Here is an 18,370-nt window from a genome sequence, read left to right on the forward strand (position 1 = left end):
GGGCCCAGAGCCTATGCTCTTAACCATGCCTCTAGGCCAAGTTTTGAAATTAAATGGAATCATATTTAAGGTACCTGTTACCGTGTCTGGCTTGTTTCATACACATAGCAACCGGTGGTAATTTTAAGTTGTTCTCTCTTGAACCAACTCAGGGGCAAAAAATAATAAGGAACAGAGTACAGGCAGGTGAAGTGCCTGTTTTCGCAGCAGCTTCTTCTATCATAAGATGTCAGGCTGGTGGTTTTGCTTCGTTTGCCTAATTGAAGCAAGTATGTCAGAGACATGGGAGACTCTGTTTTCAGGCGTTTCAAGCAACCATTTTGTCTGGTGTGATCTGCATGATTAGAGCCCTAGATTTTATTTTCTTGGGTTGAGACAAACGCACAAAGCCAAAGCAGTTTTTACATATCATCTGGATTGGCTCAGGGCTTGGCCAGGAGGGAGTGTGTTCTCTAGAGCCAAGCTTTAAGCATTCTCACTGGAACTTAAAACTGCTCAAGTTCAAATATATCCCCCTGAGCCAACTTTGACTATCTGGCTAATGTAATGTAATGATAACACTTAACAAATATCATGAGATAGGACATACGGGCTGCTCTCACGAGAAAAAAAAACAAACAAGGGACAGGAGAAGATCCCGGTTATTTGATGCATTATTTTACCTTTAATGAAAGTCAGTGGAATGATTTTGGGGGTAGTGGAAGTCATCTCCAGAACAGCTGCCTCAAGTTGTCACTTTTCTTTTTTCTATTTATTTATTTATTTATTTATTTATTTATTTATTTATGTACTGAATACCAAGTGTAATGTCACTTTTCTTTATTATTTGTGATATTGGATTGGCTAAATCTTGTTTTGTTTTTTTTTTAAATTTATTTATGATAGTCATACAGAGAGAGAGAGAGAGGCAGAGACACAGGCAGAGGGAGAAGCAGGCTCCATGCACCGGGAGCCCGACGTGGGATTCGATCCCGGGTCTCCAGGATCGCGCCCGGGCCAAAGGCAGGCGCCAAACCGCTGCGCCACCCAGGGATCCCAAGTTGTCACTTTTCTGAAGAAGAAAGTAGAACCTTTATGTTTAGAAGCTTGTAGACCTCAACAAACACCAAACTGAACTTTGAATTAAAAAAAATTCCCCTGGTTCAGTGTTTTAATAAGTGTCATCATCGCCAGGAAACACATGACTTATTATCAGAGATCCAGTGATGGATATCTTCTGTCCTTGACTCTATTTGGGAAAGAATGCCTTTCAACTCAAACTCGACCTACAGCTTTGCCTCTCTGATATTTCTTCATTTGCACCTTAAAAGGGTTAGTCATATAGTGCAAACACATTTAGTGAAACTTATATTGCAAAAATCTGACACGTATAAAAAGAAGGAAATAAACCCAAATCCCATTATTTGTGGTTGTAATTGGAACTATTCCAGTTACTCAGGATGGAACTCCTGTTCCCTTGAGAAGGCAATATGGATTACCAAAGACAAGAATGTGATGAATGGGGACATGGCTTTTATTTCTGTGACTGTGACTATGAAGTAAACAAGCATATATTCATACACACGTGCACTTCTGTAGATCTACATCATACACCTTTCTTCCAGTTATTACATATTGAAAACTAGAAGGGGAAATCCAGAATGGAAAACGTAATTGACAAAATTGGACTCTTTTCACCAGGAAGAACAACTGCGTCTCTCTGGCCAGGTTACAAGGCTCTGAGCAAGTTGTCCCAGCCCTGTGTGGACTGCATTTTCCCACCTACGCCCCTGACCTGCAGAAGGGGACCTTGTGAGGCTTATTAGGACAATGTTAGCAAATGCACGTAGAGCCCGCTGGTAGGAGGCAGCACTGGAAATCACAGCACCATTATGTTTGGCACTTTGGATAATCTAAGGTCTATCTAACTTCTCTGACTAAAGCTTCCTATACATAAAAACATAAATATCAGATCTTAGTGCCTGTAAAAATTCCATTGCCAGGTACTGCTCTGTATTCATCAGCTGGAGACCTTTGATGTTTTCAATCTGCAAAGTTTCTAATCTTTCTGAGAAGTAAACGAAGCACTCATTCCTCTACCGTTTACATTTGGTGCTTTAATTTTGTAATTCCACCTACCCCTTCCCCCTTCCTTCCCACTTTGCAGATCCCACAGGTGTCTGGTCAGACCTGTCAGGTGGGTCTCTGTTTGCCTGTCATTTGGGAAGCTGATGGTCTTACCTGGGCATGGCTGATTGCACACAGCGGAACAGGGGTTAGTTTGAATTGCAGGTGTGAGCAATCAGTGTAGATCAGCACTAATCCTTCAGATATTAGAACCGCCAAGCTGCTGCAGACACTGCAGAAAGAGCCAAATGCTGAGTGTGACTGTTGGTGTCTGTGTGTGTAGCCAATGGTTTCCAGTGTTGAGGGATTTTGTGTTTGCAGAACGTGGTCTCCCTGACTCCTACAATGACATTTCCTCATTGAGGCCCCATTCCATTCATGGCTGTATTAGAAATCATGGTGATAGGAGACAAATAAAAAGCAGATCACATCTTCGGGTAGTTTCTAGCCCAGGAGAGAGACAATGATACAAAGCCTCATGGTAAGAGCTCAGGCTACAGAATTCTGGCTTCAAATACCCATCATGTCCTTTATTGTCTGTTTGACCTTCACTAAGTTTTCTGTTCTCATTGAGCTTCATTTTCTCATGTACAGAATGGGGATAATACCTACTTGGAAGAGTTATTGTCTCTGGGACACAGTAGGTGCAAAATACATGTTAATTGTTGTAATTGGGTTTTATTTATTTATTTGTTTGTTTGTTTGTTTATTATTATCATAAGAATGTGGTAAAAAAAAAATGCCTGAGTGGTACATGTGGTGTTAGAACAGAAAGACACCGCTCCCAGTCTGGGAGGCCAAGGAAGCTTTCAGGAGAGGTGGGATGTGAGGAACCTGAGCCCTGAAGATTCAGATGATATCACAAGGAACAGCATTAACAAAGGCTGGTGGTGTGTGGGTTCTGGGACCAGCAACAGGTTCATTTGGATTGGTGTGATAGAGATAAAGGTCCAAAGGGTCTAGTCTGTCAAGGACTGGGCTCTTAAGGGGTTTGTCCTTTCAAAACAAATTCTGAGATATGAGACCTCCAGCAGCCATTTGTCAAATGGCTTCATTGTAAATTTTATCACTGTGATCCACCTGTCGTGCAAAAAGCCAGGGCACATCGGAGGCACACTTTTCCTTCTCGCCAGTGACTTTGACTGACTACATGTGCATTCCTCAGCCACAGGATGTATTAGAATTAACTGCTACATCTGGAAGCATTTGCCTTTGATAATTTTAATACTCTGAACATGGGGGAGGGGTTTGCCCTTGAGATCCATTAGTGCATTAATGCTTCATATAAAAATATAGGGCCATAAATCTGTGAGGTCTAGGAAGCCAAAGCAGCTTAAGACTGAGATACACATTATGAGGTGATGGATGTTAACCCAATTCATTGTGGTGATCATTTCATAGTCTATGTAAGTCAAGCATTGTGCCGCCCACATTAAACTTACACAGTACTGTATGTTAATTATGTCTCAGTAGAACCAAAAAAGAAATTTTTAAATAAAGACTGTGATATGCAGAAAGGTGACTTGTGAACAGAATGATTGGTCACAGCGTCAGGTGGGAAGTAATAGATAAACTCAGGAAATCTCTGTCACTTATTAATGGGGAGCTTCTGGGGCAAGTCAACTCATCTTGCAGGGCTTCAGATGCCCATATAAAATTAGAGTATCACATCGATCAGCAGTGGAAATACAATTTTTATTCTAGGTCTTTCTTAGGCAGCACCAAAAGCCCTTTTAAACCAATAAATCCAATGCAGGAAAGCAATACTTAAGTGACACAAAAGCAGAGCAGCTCTGGCTGGTGGGTGCCGGGCCCTGCCAAGGCCTCAGGGTCCTCTCCCTCAGAATCAGGCAGCGAAGCACCCCTAGTCTCTATGGGACATGGCATCCAAGCTGATGGGCTATGGAATCGTTGAGATCCCATACTTCCAGCATGCTATCAACTCCCCATAGTTTAAATTAACATGGCAGTGGAGGGTCAGAAGTTTTCAACTTTACTGTTAACTTGACTGCAAAGCTGTAGAAAATAAACTCATAATAAACCTCTTTTTTTAAACAGATTGCATAATATTTACCTACACAATGGTTTTCAATCATAAGACTTATTTTGTTTTATTGATGAATGCTAGATCCCCAACACCAAGTGCCCTGATAAGAAGAGCATTGAAAAATGATATCTCATTGGGAGTTAGAGATATTCTTACTCAGATGGGAAGTTGTCTTTTTTTTTTTTTTAAGATTTTATTTATTTATTCATGAGAGACACAGAGAGAGAGGCAGAGACACATGCAGAGGGAGAAGCAGGCTCCATTCAGGGAGCCCGACATGGGACTCATCCCGGGACCCCAGGGTCATCAGGCCCTGGGCTGAAGGCGGCACTAAACTGCTGAGCCACCGGGGCTGCCCCGGAAGTTGTCTTTCTTAGGAATCATACTTCAAGTGTTTGAAGTGAAAATCTTACCTGGCGTTGAAACAGAGGTGAGGAAATTTAAAGGAAGAGACTTTTCTCAGCAGCAGAAGGGGCTGCCCCTCGAGCTGGTTGGTGCTTGTCTATTGTTTACTTGCCAAGCCCAAGTAGCATGGTTACACAGAAGGGCAAAATCTCTGTCCCCTGGGCAAAAAGAAAAGTGGCTGAAAGGTGCTGACTTCTTCACCCTTCAAAAGTTTCCCAGTCCACCCCTGCCCCTGTTGGAGCAGTCAATACTATGCTGGAGCAGATGATGACTTAAAACTTGGGCTTTATGTACCTCCTAGCACTGTTATCCCTCAGCAGCAGAGCTTCAGTAGAGAAGACAGTTGGATAGTGTATCTATGGTGTCTCTACTGCTACAGAAACTCGGACTGTATCATAAGCAGGATGATTATGCACACACCTGAGAATTAAACATCATAGAGAGAAATCATATCTGATACTCAGTCACCAACTGCTGTCCTAGAATACGCATGATCGGTTGGTACACTCCATCTCCAAGGTGCAGCTGTATGGACCGGAGGATTCCTATGACCTTCCTGAGCCACTTAAACACCTTTGCAGCTGGGGAGCTTTTGTGGCTAGCAAAGGGGTGTCACATTCCCCTCTGTGCCTCATTTCTGTCACATATTCAATGAGCAGGTTTTATCCTAGAAGCTTTTATCTTAAGAAAGTTCCAGATTCATCAATAATTCCTCGAGAGTTGTGCTTGAAATTCTATGCTAATTTCAAATTCTATACTAATATTGAATTACTATGCTAATTTTTTCATGCATCTGAGTGCACATTATTATCCACATTATAAAGGGAAAACAAAGAAATGAGCCCCGCTAAACAGAAAAGGCAACACAAGCTAAATTCTGTGTGTTGGCTCCACCAGAAGGGATAGCTGTATAGCTGTATAATTCCTGCTGCGTAAGGATATTCTAATTCAAGCCTAAACACTTTGGAAAGTCCCTTAACCTCTCCAATCCTCAATTTCTTCTTCTGTAAAATCAGTTTAATAAAACTTACCTTGTGTAGTGGTTATAGGAAATAGAAAGTATTTATTTTTTTTTACCTTCATAGCATGGTACCTGGCTCATAGGAAGTAATAAATGCAAACTTTATTATTGTCATTTTTAGTCTCCATTTGTTAATCGATTGATCCTGTTGATGATTGTGTCTGAACCATGAACTCATTTAAATACAAACTACTTATCTGAAATTCTCTAAAAGATTGATCTTATCTAGCACTGGGTATTAAACAGCTGTGTCCAAACCAAGAGCATACATGAGAGGTGGCCCACAGTCAACCATCTATAATGATACATCTGCATTCCATAATAAAAATTCTGTAATGGATTCGTTATAAATTTTAAACAAATACTAAATAAATTACTATAATAAATAGTTTAAGATGCTCCTGAGGCATAGTTAAGTCTTTTTGGAGGCTATTCCAATATAATTTGGTTCAGACCAATTCTTAAAACACGTGGGATTAATATTAAATAAACACATTGGCAAAGTGATAGGAGTTAAGTCACTTTCCAGCCTTGCTAGCTTAGTGCTAATGTGGACAAAGCTTAAGTGGCTAATTCTACCTAGAAAGGAAAGTCTGAAGAGCTATCTCCTCTCTATTCTTTTGACCCCTTTGCTAGTTAGGGTGTTTTTCTTAGCTTCTTTGGAAAAAAATACCCCCCAAAAGATTGCTAGGTATTTCTTTCCTTTGGTTTACTGTTTCAGCCAAAGTATAAGACCTTACTTAGATGACTAGCAATTAAGGAATTTTTGTGGTTTATTTCCTGATCTAACTGCTTACTTCTGAAGAAAGCAATTCTGACAAGTTTGTGTTAACCTGGATCTGACCAAAACTGTAGTGCCAACATTTGTGAAAGATTTAGATAGAAAAGTCAGGCTGGAATTTTAACAGTAATATCCTTAATGTTACTTTTCCTAGATCACATGGACTTTATTTTTTCTCCTTGGATACTGATTTTATAGAAAAGAAACCATTTCCATTAACTTAATATTTTAATGACATTGGAGACCTGCAGCTGAACTAGAAGTAAGGTGACTAGTAAATCAATGGTGGTAATTCTACTTACAAGAATACTTTGAGTTAATAAAACCCTTCACTTATAAAGATCTCAACACTGTTTTTATAAAGTTGATCTCATTGCTTTGTAAACATTAGCTGAATAGGGATTTAGTTTTAATTCTTTTACGAAGCATTATTATAAGAAAGAAAAAAACTTTTCAAGATCCATTTCGTTGGAGGAGAAACTCAGAGGTGTCACATTCAGTATCAAGACGCATCTTTCCTGATAGTTGGTAATGCTGGGTAGCTGTCTGTCAGGTGAGGCATAAATCAGCAGCTCAAGAATACCCTCAAGGACTTGATATTTTCACGTCTCTGTTTGCTGTAGGGGTGTTGGCTTCATCCTAGGAGGTTGTACTCACAGTTGCAAGATGACTGCTGGCAACTCCTAGGGTTGTTTACTGCCTGGTTGACACAGCAGATGAACATGGCCATTTTTCCTTCTGTATTCCTTGCAGAAGTTCTGAGGTCACTCTTATTGGACTGACTTAGTCAAGGCTTGGGGAAGTTCACGCACTGTGGCCATTGGCCAGGAGAATACAGGGTGCTCATTGAACTGGTTAGTCATGGGCTTTATGTCTGGAGTCCTGGGGCAGAGTCAGCATTACTGAGGACACATGGTCCAAGATCTGGGCGTGGTGGTGCGGATGGGCAGGGGGAGGAGAAGTTCCCCTGGAGCAAAAGCCCATGAGATTGATTACCAATTCACATGCCAGGCTTTGAGAAACTCTGTTGAAGTTGAAATAGGATGGGGGTGTGTGGAGAGGTGGTTAGAGAGTAGGAGTAGGAGAGTAGGAATGTGACACAGTCAAAATGGCAATTTGGGCATTTGATAATTATGATGATAATGACAATATCTTGCATGACTAGAGCTTTATATTTTCGAAAGTGCTTTCACTTACCAGGTCTCAATGTTTGGTGTACTACTTCCTTTTTGCTCTATTATCATTTACAATATAGGTTATTACTACACCAACGTCATCAAAGAAGATTACTCATTTTGAAGGTGTTCCTAATTTGCTCACAGAATATTTATTGAATGCCAGCTATGTGCCAGGCATCATGTTAGATGTTAAGGTTCTAAGAATTTATTAAGAGGTAAAAACAAGCCACTCTTTTGAGTCATTAGCTAAATGAAAGCACAGGGTGGCATAACACTAATCTAGTCTTGAAAGAGATAGAGGAATTGTCAGGGAACACTCATGGAGTACATAATGTCTCAACTAAAATCTTAAAGATAACCAGGGGTAAGCCAGCCAGATGAAAAGTGGAAGGCCAAGGAGTTGGGAGAAAGTAAAGCTTTCCAGCAGAGGAAACAATACCTGCAAACGTCCTGGGGTGAGAGCATGGCATGAAGAAAAACTGCCCAGAGTTGAATATGGCTGGAGCACCAAGAGGTTCAGTTGTGGAGATGAAGGAGGCTGGAGAGATTGGCTATGGGCACATCATGAAATGTCTTGAAAGCTTTGAGCTTTACCCAAGGGATTACGGGGACATAGAAAATTTTAGAAATGTCATTCAGTTTATAGAACAGAAAATGGATGGGGGCAGGAGGGAGAGGGGAAAGAAATGGGAGAGAAAGCCCATTATGACCATTTTAGTCAGAGGAGTAAAGTGATGATGACTTGAATTAAGCCAGAATCAAAGGAAAGAAAATAAGTACTTTGATTTGTGTGATATTAAATTGCACTATTATAAAACATTCTTTTACCCCAAGAAATAATAAGTGGTCAGATTCATAACTTTTATCTCTTCATTCAGGTTTCTCTTAAAATAAATTTCACAAGACCTCCTTCATTCAGCAAACATTTATTGAGCACCTGCTACAAGCCAGATATTCGAACTGTCCAGATGTTGGCATTTTTGTCAGCTTAAGTTGTTTAAAATCTGTACATTTGCACTTTTTAGATATATCACAAAGTCAGTATCTGTCCTGCTTTACTTTATTTAAATTGTTCTGAATTCATAATTTGAGTGTAAGAGAAAGAGTTTTGGAAGAGAGCCGTAGGATAACCTATTTTTAGCACCTTTTCCTAAGCTAACGTATTGTGTTTATTTTTCTGATGGTGTCTGGGAAAAAGGTAAAGAAGTGTATTGAACAGATTAATTAACCACTTTATAAAACAAATCGCTACAGAAAAATCACTACAGAAATCACTTCCAGTGCAATTTGTGGGGCTTGCTTGAATTTCAAAATTAGGAAGATTCTGTATTTCACCAGATGCAAATGAGGGAAGGTATTTACCTCCTGCAGGGAATAAAAGGATTTAGGCAAACAAGCAGGATGTGTTTACTAATTAATTCAGCTAAATTTTGATGATGTCCGATGCTTAAAAACATTCTATTTACTTACGGAATTAAAAGTCTCTACACTCCTTCATTATCAGCAGGCTGGTTATTCCTCAACCACGTATCAGCTCCTCTAGTAATCTCTAGGCTGTTGCAGTGCTTTACAACTTGTGCTGATAAAGGCAATTCTAATTTAGTGCTCACGTTAATTATCAGTAATATTAAACGAATATATTGAAACTATTTACATGTGTCATTCATAGTTGCTGTATTCTAAGGAAAATGATTATAATTGTTCTTATTAGTTATCATATTTCATGCTTCTGCAGTGAAATTCTTTTTCTTCCTTTCCTTTTTTTTTTTTTTTTTTTTGGTTTTGTTTTGGGAATATCTTAATGAGGAAAAGGGTTTACGATATTTTGAAATGTTCACAAGGCACCAAATAGCACTTTCTAATTCATTAGTCATATTTTATTGGAAAATTCCTTTGTGTTAGTTTATTTGTTTCTGAGCTCATGTAAACCAGATTAAAAAGGAAAAATGGGGCAGCCAGTCAATCTTCTTTAACTGATAACTGGCAAAGAGATTAGAATACAGAATGAAAAACAGAATGCCTCTGAGATTTGAAAAAGTTTTTATTTCTCTGCCTTTTGCTCTTAGTTTTGTCAGGAATTAAAAAATGAAAACATGAGGCACACCTTTTGTTGCCTAAATATTACCCAATTAGAATCCCAAGTCAGGGGCACCTGGGTGCCTCAGTGGTTGAGTGTCTGCCTTTGGCTCAGGGAGTGATCCTGGGGTCCTGGGATCAAGTCCTGCATCAGGCTTTCTGTAGGAAGTCTGCTTCTCTCTCTGCCTATGTCTCTGCCTCTCTCTCTATGTCTCCCATGAATAAATAAATAAAACCTTAAAAAAAAAAAGAATCCAAACTCATAGTAAACCTGGGATAACTTGTGTTGATAGTACCTTTTCCCTAAGCTGAAGCATTTCACTCTATCCTACATTGAATAAAAACGTATAATTTCTAGTGTGTGATTACCTGCCTGGTATAGATATCTGATTAAATTTCAAAGTTGAGTCAATATTCGGAACTTTGCTTTGGCAATAAAAGCTGCCAGATGTTCACTTGAATTGACTTACATAGAATAAGATCTGTTCTTTAGTGAAATTGGGGGAGTGAGGTGTTTCAAAAAAATGGATTGTTTCCAAATAGCTGAAGTTCAAATCTTTAAATCGTTTTTCACCCTGAGCACTCCTATTTATCATTCAAGGCTCAACTCAACATTGCCTTTTCTGGAAAGCTTTCCCTAATCTCTCTGCCAGCCACAGTCAGGGTTTATGCTCTCTCTCTCTCTCTCTTTTTTTTTTTTTTTTTTTTGTATCAACACTCCATTTTGTGTTGTAAGCATCTGTTTTACTCATCTGTCCTTATCAGCCTCCTCTCTCCTTTCCCTCCATTGACTATAAACTCACTGCGAGTTGGGACTCCGTCCTGCTCATCTGGGTACTTCTAATGCTTTATGCCATGTTTCATGCATAACAGGTAGCTTCGTAGCTTCTTACTATGCAACAGAAGCCATTTGAGAATAGATCATACATTTTCCCTACCTTCTTAAATAAAAAAATATAAAAAATAATCATAGTAAAATTTGTGATTGCTTAGACTTATCATGACAGGCCAAAAACCCTTCAGATGTGTGTCTGTTAGTCTCATGGTACATGGCCAAGCTGCCTAGGGTTTGTGTGCCCTCTACAAGCTCCTGGGATGAGGTGGGCCTTTGGTGCCTCGAATTATTGCAGAATCCTTTGGGGTCCTCTGAGGTGACTCCTAATAGTAGGGTGTCTGCTCCTCAATGCTTTAATTGACCTTCATCTGTGTGTTGTGTTGGTCTCAGCCTTTTTGATAGTGATGTGGCAGAGGCACTTGCTAGGCCTGTCTTACTGGTAGCAAGCCCCCACAGACATGTTCCTTACAGACCCTTGTGGTTGCAGGATGCATTTCAGCAAAAACCATCTGGGAACTTCGAGGAATAAGATTTATTATTCACAGTCACAGAAGGTAGAAGGCACCCCAAGGGCCACAAGTAAAGTCTAGGGTAGAAAAAAGAGAGGAAGCCAGGCCCTGGGGCTCTGACTTTATCAGGCCCAGGGTAGTGGTCTAGGGTTTCACCTATTAGTAGGTATACTCTATTGGCTTGCTCAAAGTATAAGACTGGGGACTAGGGCCTGGGAAGGGAGAAGTGGGGTCACTCAGGTGGTCAGTTTTCTAGGTTACCCAGGGCCTTCTGAAGGAGGGTACGTCACAGGTGGGGGCAGGTTCATTCCTTATCTGGTTGTTTTGCTAGTAACTTTGTCAGACAGCTAGAGATCTGTTATTCAAGATGGAGGTTATTTGACTTGGATGCCTCCGCAATCAAAAGTTTAATGTTAGGTATTTACATTACATTCTGCTACTTCCAATGGTCCCTTTGTCTCTCCCTGTCTTCTCTTCATTTTAGTTTAAGCAACTGTTGGCTCTTGAGCCAAATGTCCTGGTTTTCAGAGCAATCACCATCCTTTCCTCACAATGTGTAAGCCAGGGATCCCTTTCCATCTTATGGCATCTTTTTGGCTAGTTTTGTTGCTGTTATTCAAATTTTCAATTACTCCTTTCCTTTTCTTTTCTCCTGATAGAAAAAAACACTAGTTAAAAAGCAAACAGATAAGAAAACCAAAGGAACATCCAAAAACTCCAGACTCAATTTCATTTTAAATGCTTAAGCTAAACGTTTAATGTTTATAGGAAACTGCTTTCTAGACTAGAGGAGCGACCATAATTGGTTCCCATCTCAAATGATTCCTTAGAATTTAGTTTCATATCTAACAGAAAAATAAATGCAATCAATTTGGCAAATGAAAAATAGAATATTATAAAGTTACCAAATTCATTTCAAGTAATTCTATAAACTTTTTGCTTGGATGAAATCTTCGTCCATTTCCTTTAAATTCTTTTAAACTCTCAATTGTCTCTATTTAAGTATCTCATAATTCTTACACTAGAACATGTTTTAGAGATAGTTAAGTATTTCTTAAGTGATTTTGCCTTTTCTTTGCTGCACGATTCTCAGTGAAAACACAGATTCTTCATTTACTACCACTCTAGTGCATCCCTTCAACCTCCTCTAGTATATAATTGTTTGAGCCAAAAAACTTATTAGTTTTTTAGCAATTACTTTTAGGACTTATGTACAAACCTGCTAATTTTTCCCCTTAATTGTCCCTCCTCCAAGATGCATGTTAGAGCATTTCTTGAAATAAGGCCCTTGGACCACTTGCATCAGACTTATTCAATAGTATTTGCTGTAAAGGAAAAGTATCCCAAAATTGCACTCCCCATACTCATTTATTCAGTATCTCACTTCATATAAAACTAAAAGTAGAGTGCATATTCTGTTAATAACTACATTTGGATTGTGGTCTACTCTGAAACCCTGATTTTTGCCCCTTACCTGTTTTAAAGCCAGGATGTTTTATTATGATTTGTGATGAAAAGACCCCATAAGGGTCAAGTAATCCTTGTCAGTTACTTTTGAGGAATTCTCCTGCTTTTCTGATCTCTTTTTGGATTCTCTTTTCTATCCATACTCTTTAGGATTTTCTTTTCCATCCATATTCTCTCTGTTAAGTGCATCCAGTCTCATGGCTTTTAATAATATCTATAAGCTAATAGCTTCCAAATTTTTAACTCTGGTCTAGCCTTTCCCCTGGATTAGGATCATATATTCAATTATCTACTTGTCATCTCCATTTGAACAATCGAATGGGCAACTCATATTTAACATTACTGAAGTTTAATTTTTGATCCCTATTTCAATATCCAGAACCCACACTTTTTCAAGTCTTCCCCATTCCAATGGATGGCGTTACATTCATTCCTCTTCTCAGCCAGAAACCTAGGAGTCCTTTCAGATGATTCTCTTTCTCTCATGCCTTAAATGTAGTCTTTAGCAAGCCTTATTGGCACAATATCCAACATATATTCTGAATCTGACCACTTCTTACTCCCTTCACTACCGCTGTGCTGGTCTAAGCTGCCATTATCCCTTGGCAAGTTCTACAAGAGCCTCCTCACTGTTCTCGTGGCTTTCACTCTCACTCTCTACCCTGTAGCAGAACCACTTTTTCATAGCTTTAGTCAGATTGCATTACTCCACTGCTCAAAACCCTCCATTGGCTTCCAGCCATACTGAGAACAAAGCCTAAAGTCCCTATCATGGCCCACAAGGCCTATGTGATGCAGTCTGTAACCTCTCCCAACTTATCTCCTGCTACTCTGTCCTAGTACATTCCTGTATCGGAATCTTTTCTGTCTGGAATACCTTTGTCCATGTATCCACCTGACTTTCTCCACCACTTCTATCAAGTCTCCACCCAGATACCTTATTTGAGAGAGCTCTCCTATCTAAAATGCCACCCTTCCATCACTTTCTATTACCTTACCCTGCTTCACTTTTCTTCAAGACGTATATACTGCATGTATATGAATATTACATATTCATTTTTATATGTTTATTATACTTATTTTTTATATGTATTATTCCTGTCTGTGTTACTCTACTGGAAGAGTAGAGTACTCTCCAGTAGAGTACTAGAGCAGGACCAGCACATGATATCTGTTGAGTGAATGAATTTAATCCAGGTCCTTTCTTCATATAATACCTTAGTTAAATTATAGCTGAGAGTTTGAAATAATCTTTTTTTTAAAGATTTTATTTATTTGAGACAGAGAGATTGAACACCAGTTGGGAGGAGGGTCAGAGGGAGAGAGAGAAGCACTTTCTGCTAAGCAGGAAGCCTGATGTGGGGTGGGATCCCAGGACCCTAATATCATGACCTGAGCTGAAGGCGGATGCTTAACTGACTTAGCCACCTAGGCGCCCATGAAAGAAACCATCCTGAAAATGTTCTATGATTTAAAATGAAAATGAAATGATGCAGTTTTGGATGATCATTTAAAATTGCATGATAACCTTTCCTTTCTGGCTTGAAAGTGTTTCTTAAGTCTGATCAGCTTTGTTTTCTTATTGAGACTCTTCTCTATATCAACCGAGTCTCTTAGCTAGGCCCTCTGCCAATCTAGCTCCAAATCTAAATTATAGCACAGTCATAATTGTTTTTATTGCTTGATCTTGCTGTGAATCAGTGGATACAAGTTATCCACTGAATTCCCTCTAACACATTTCTTGATCTTGTTTTCTAATTTTATAAGTGACATGCATTTTGGACATGTATAGTCATATTTTTATTCCCTGAGTGGCAAGGAAATATGTTAAATTGGTATTAGGGATATTAAAAGCTCTTTTTTCTTAGTTTGGCATTATTAGCCATACTTATGTAGGTAGTTGAATAATTATGCCTAGAATTTAGTATATGCATTAAATATGATAGAGTTCACCAGGAAATGTAAAAATAGAATAAAATACAACACTTTACTTGCAGATTGGAGGTGAGGTGATTGGTATGTTAATTAAAGGTGACCTCAGCACTCTTAATATTAACCTCCTGATTTTCTCCAGTGTTTCAGGTAGAAAAAAAAATTATTCTTCAATATTCCTAAGAATAAGATTGGATAAAGGACACAAATGAAGTCTAGACCAAGTACAAAAACATGAGCTCCTTCTTCTGGCTGCTCAACTAATGCAGACTTAGTCTGGGGATGAGATAACTATCTCAACAGCCATTCCATCGCTCAGACTTCAAATTATAGTAATTATGACAATTTGTGCCAATAGCCATGAGGTGGGATTTTTGATGTGGTTAAAAATAACATCTGTAAAACCCAATAAAAATTACATTTTGCTAATTTTCTGATAAGATACTGTTTTAACTATACTGTGTCTTCTGCCGCTGCCAGTTTTCAATTAGAGCATTCCTTTAAAAAAATTTTTTTAACCCATTTTGTCTCCCGGATCCAATTCCATCCTCAGCAATGCATTTGTTTTAATGCTCTTAATTAATTGTTTTGTGTGAATTTTGCCTTTCAAACTGATACTAATCTTTGAGACTTTATTAACTTGCTGATTGCTAAATCTTGATACAAAAGGACCAAGAGCAGGACTCAGCTTCTTCTTTCTGGCTTAGACAACAGAATTCCCACGGAGGCCTGCTCAGTGATGTCAGTGCCAAAAAGGCCAGTGATGCAGTGAATAATGGACCTACTAAGACAGGTTGGGTCTGCAGTTCTGTCCATGTTGGAAATTGCTAGCTTACTCAGAGACATAGTCAGTGGTGAGAGCTCATAAGGAGTTCCCCTCAAGTGTTTTGTAATGGTGCCTTGTGTGTCTTCCTATGCCGTATTTCTTTAAATCCCTTTCCTCTGGTCAATTTTTGAGAAAACAATTACATATTTTCTCATCTCCTTACTGCACATATACAAAACTGAGGTTCTGAGAGCTCAAGAGACCTGCCCAAGCTCACTCATTTGGGATGAATACCAAAGGTAGAGCCCGCACAGGGCCCTTTAGAGTCTCCTTCCACTGGTCTTTCAATCAAGTCATGTGGTTTCTAAGCCAGTATAAATGTGTGTGGGTACGACACACCCCTGGCTCCTCAGAAATCATTCCCTTTTTTCTTTGCCCTTGTGTCTACTACTTCTACAAGAAAAAAAAAAAAAAAAAAAGGAAACTTTCTTGATCCAGCATCTCCTCCAGCCACCACCTCAGCCTTTCCCTTTCCTTTATTTTAAAAGGATCAGCTACTCTTGACTCCTATGTCCTCAGACTCACTTGACAACATGACACTACTCGACTGAGGCTAGTTGGTGACAATATTTCTCAATTCTAATCTTTCTTCTCCATTCCTACCTTAATTGTTCCATATCTGGCTCTTATCATCTCTGATCAAGTGGGAATTGGGTAAGATGGGAAGTGGGAATTTATTCATTTGCCCCTTCATCAACTGCTGAGGCCATTGCGGTCAGCAAGACAAACACGGTTCCTGTCCTCACTGAGCTTACAATTATCTCAGGCCTGTCCTCTCTGAGATGAATGATTCAACCTCCTTCTCACTTCCTTTGGTTTTCTCTGTCTCTCTGCCTCAAGTATGTATATATAATTCTCTCACTCAAAAAGAAAATTTCATTTTTGTATGAAGACCATAGGTCAATAATTGTATTCTTTTATACCTATTAACTTTTGAAACATAACAGCTAAGATAGTAGCCTAGTTAAGCAACAAAACACAAGTCATACTCTCTAGTAGTATTTTTTGACCTTTAAGATTGGTGAGTGTATATGTGTGCATGTACACAAATGCGCATGGTCAGAGTTTACATGTAATATTTCAAGTGATATTTCTCTAGTTGTTATTTAGCTATGAAGACTTCTTTTACTTTGCCATTATTGACTAAGGAGTATTTTTTTTTAAATCAATATTCAAAGATTCACCTTTTCATTCACTTTCTCATACTTGCAATAGGTAATCTCTTGTTGACTAGGAAAAACAGATTTTAATATAATGCAGTATCATCTAATTCCTCAGCAATCTTTTTCCGTTAACTAATCCATTCCCTTTGTTATTTAAACTTTCTCATTAGCAATGACTAGACATTACCAGTTAATTTTAGTTCAAGTCCAAAAATACAAATATTTTCTTTGGAGTGGCCCAATATTTCGTTATTGTTTACTTTCATTTATGTTTTTGCTCATTCTTCTTAGAGCTTGAGGATTCAGATATGCTGAGAAATTAGCCCTCCCTGAAGGTTTAAATGGTCTTTTAGGGAACCTGCCTCTGTACCTGGCAGATGAATAAATATGACATGAACAGTTCTGGTAATCTTAGGAACCATCAGAGCCCCAAAGGATCCTTCCATATCAGTTGTAAAGATATCAAGAAGGAAATAGCCATCTTCAGTGATTATCTCATTGACCTGCCACACAGTCATTAGATTTCAGGCGGAAGAGTGAACATGAGCCATTGTTTTTCATCTCATTTCAATCTGAAATCTTTCAGGAGTAGAGTTTAGGGAATGGAACGAGTCCGTGAAAAACAGTGGGAAGAGAATGCTTAGAGATTTGTTTAATTTACCAAAATTCTATCCAGGGGATCCAGACTTAAGGGCAGCTAGGCCACAGAGCTGTGAGGGTAGGTACCAGGTCTGTTTTGTTTACTGATACATCCCTTCATTTGATTAACACTTATCAGTGAGAGTGATTTCAGGTTAACATTTTTGCTGCATGGCTTTGTGTGGCCAAACAATAGGACGTGAAAATGAGGACAATCATGATCTATTCTTTCATGAAGTTTGGTTGAGTAGGGTGGCTAGAGAAGCTATGGAATCAGATGAGGTATTTTTTGGTGGTGTGGGAGGTTGGAAGCATCTTAACATCTTAAACATGTTATAAGAGTAGCAAAGGAGTAGAAGAGAGGCCAAAGATAAGGAAAGGATATTAATAGATTAATATTCAGGAGAAACAATGTATGACATGCTCACACACACTTTTCCACACACCTTAACAAATATATGAGTCTCTCCCATAGAGTGTTAAGAGCATCAGACTTTGGAATCTTTTGATTCTCATAGGAAAGTCTTTTCTCTTACTTTTATTACTCAAAATTTCCTGGTATAAAATTCTGAATTCTGGAAAAGTGAGAGTAAAGGAAAAAAGAATTCCACCAAAAACACCAAACAGAATAAATAAATATATATATGTACATATATAATGTATAGTAGTTATATCTGAATATATAGTATGTATAAATTATGTATGTGTGAATTATATAGAAATGTGTATTATATATAAATTTACTTAAAATGAATATCTATAGGCAGAGATACATACTGAAATGTGATATGATGTCTAGATTTTGTTTAAAATAATCTAGATTGGGAGAGATCAGAAGAGACATAGGTGAAACAAGATTGACCATGAGAATTCTCCAGGTTTGTATGTATTAGACATTTTATATAATAAAATATTTTTTATACAAGACTAAAGAGATGTAGAAGTCAAATGTCCATTATTCACTTATTCTGAGTTTTATTTATTTATTTAAAAATATATTTAAATTTAATTTGCCAACATATAGTATAACGCCTAGTGCTCATCTCATCACATGCCCTCCTTAATGTCTGTCACCTAGTTACCCTATCTTCCCACCCACCTCCCCTTCTTCAACCCTTTGTTTGTTTCCCAGAGTTAGGAGTCTCTCATGGTTTGTCTTCCTTTCTAATTTTTCTTCACTCAGTTTCCACCCCCTTCCCTTATGGTCTCTTTCACTATTTCTTATATTCCACATATGAGTGAAACCATATGATAAATGTATTTCTCTGATTGACTTATTTCACTCAGCATAATACCCTACAGTTCTATCCATGTTGATGTAAATGGTAGGTATTCATCCTTTCTGATGGCTGAATAATACTCCATTTTATATATATATAAAATCT

The 18,370-nt window shown here is 38.5% G+C and overlaps 1 long non-coding RNA gene across 8 annotated transcripts in view; it reads left to right on the forward strand.

Moving 5' to 3' along the window:
- The window catches only part of LOC112662715 (uncharacterized), a 630,650-nt gene that overhangs the window by 72,806 nt on the left and 539,474 nt on the right, over nt 1-18,370 (forward strand). For 3 of the 8 annotated variants that reach the window (XR_003138757.2, XR_003138764.2, XR_003138763.2), the window contains one exon: nt 17,806-17,863. The exons of 3 other annotated variants lie outside the window; for them this stretch is intronic. This is a non-coding gene — a long non-coding RNA (uncharacterized LOC112662715). Of the gene's footprint in view, nt 1-885; nt 2,084-17,805; nt 17,868-18,370 lie in introns of those variants that run through there. 2 more of the 8 variants (XR_003138759.2, XR_007408071.1) reach the window with 2 other exon arrangements.

The sequence above is a fragment of the Canis lupus genome, chromosome 34, assembly GCF_003254725.2.
Source record: "Canis lupus dingo isolate Sandy chromosome 34, ASM325472v2, whole genome shotgun sequence".
NCBI lineage: Eukaryota > Metazoa > Chordata > Mammalia > Carnivora > Canidae > Canis > Canis lupus.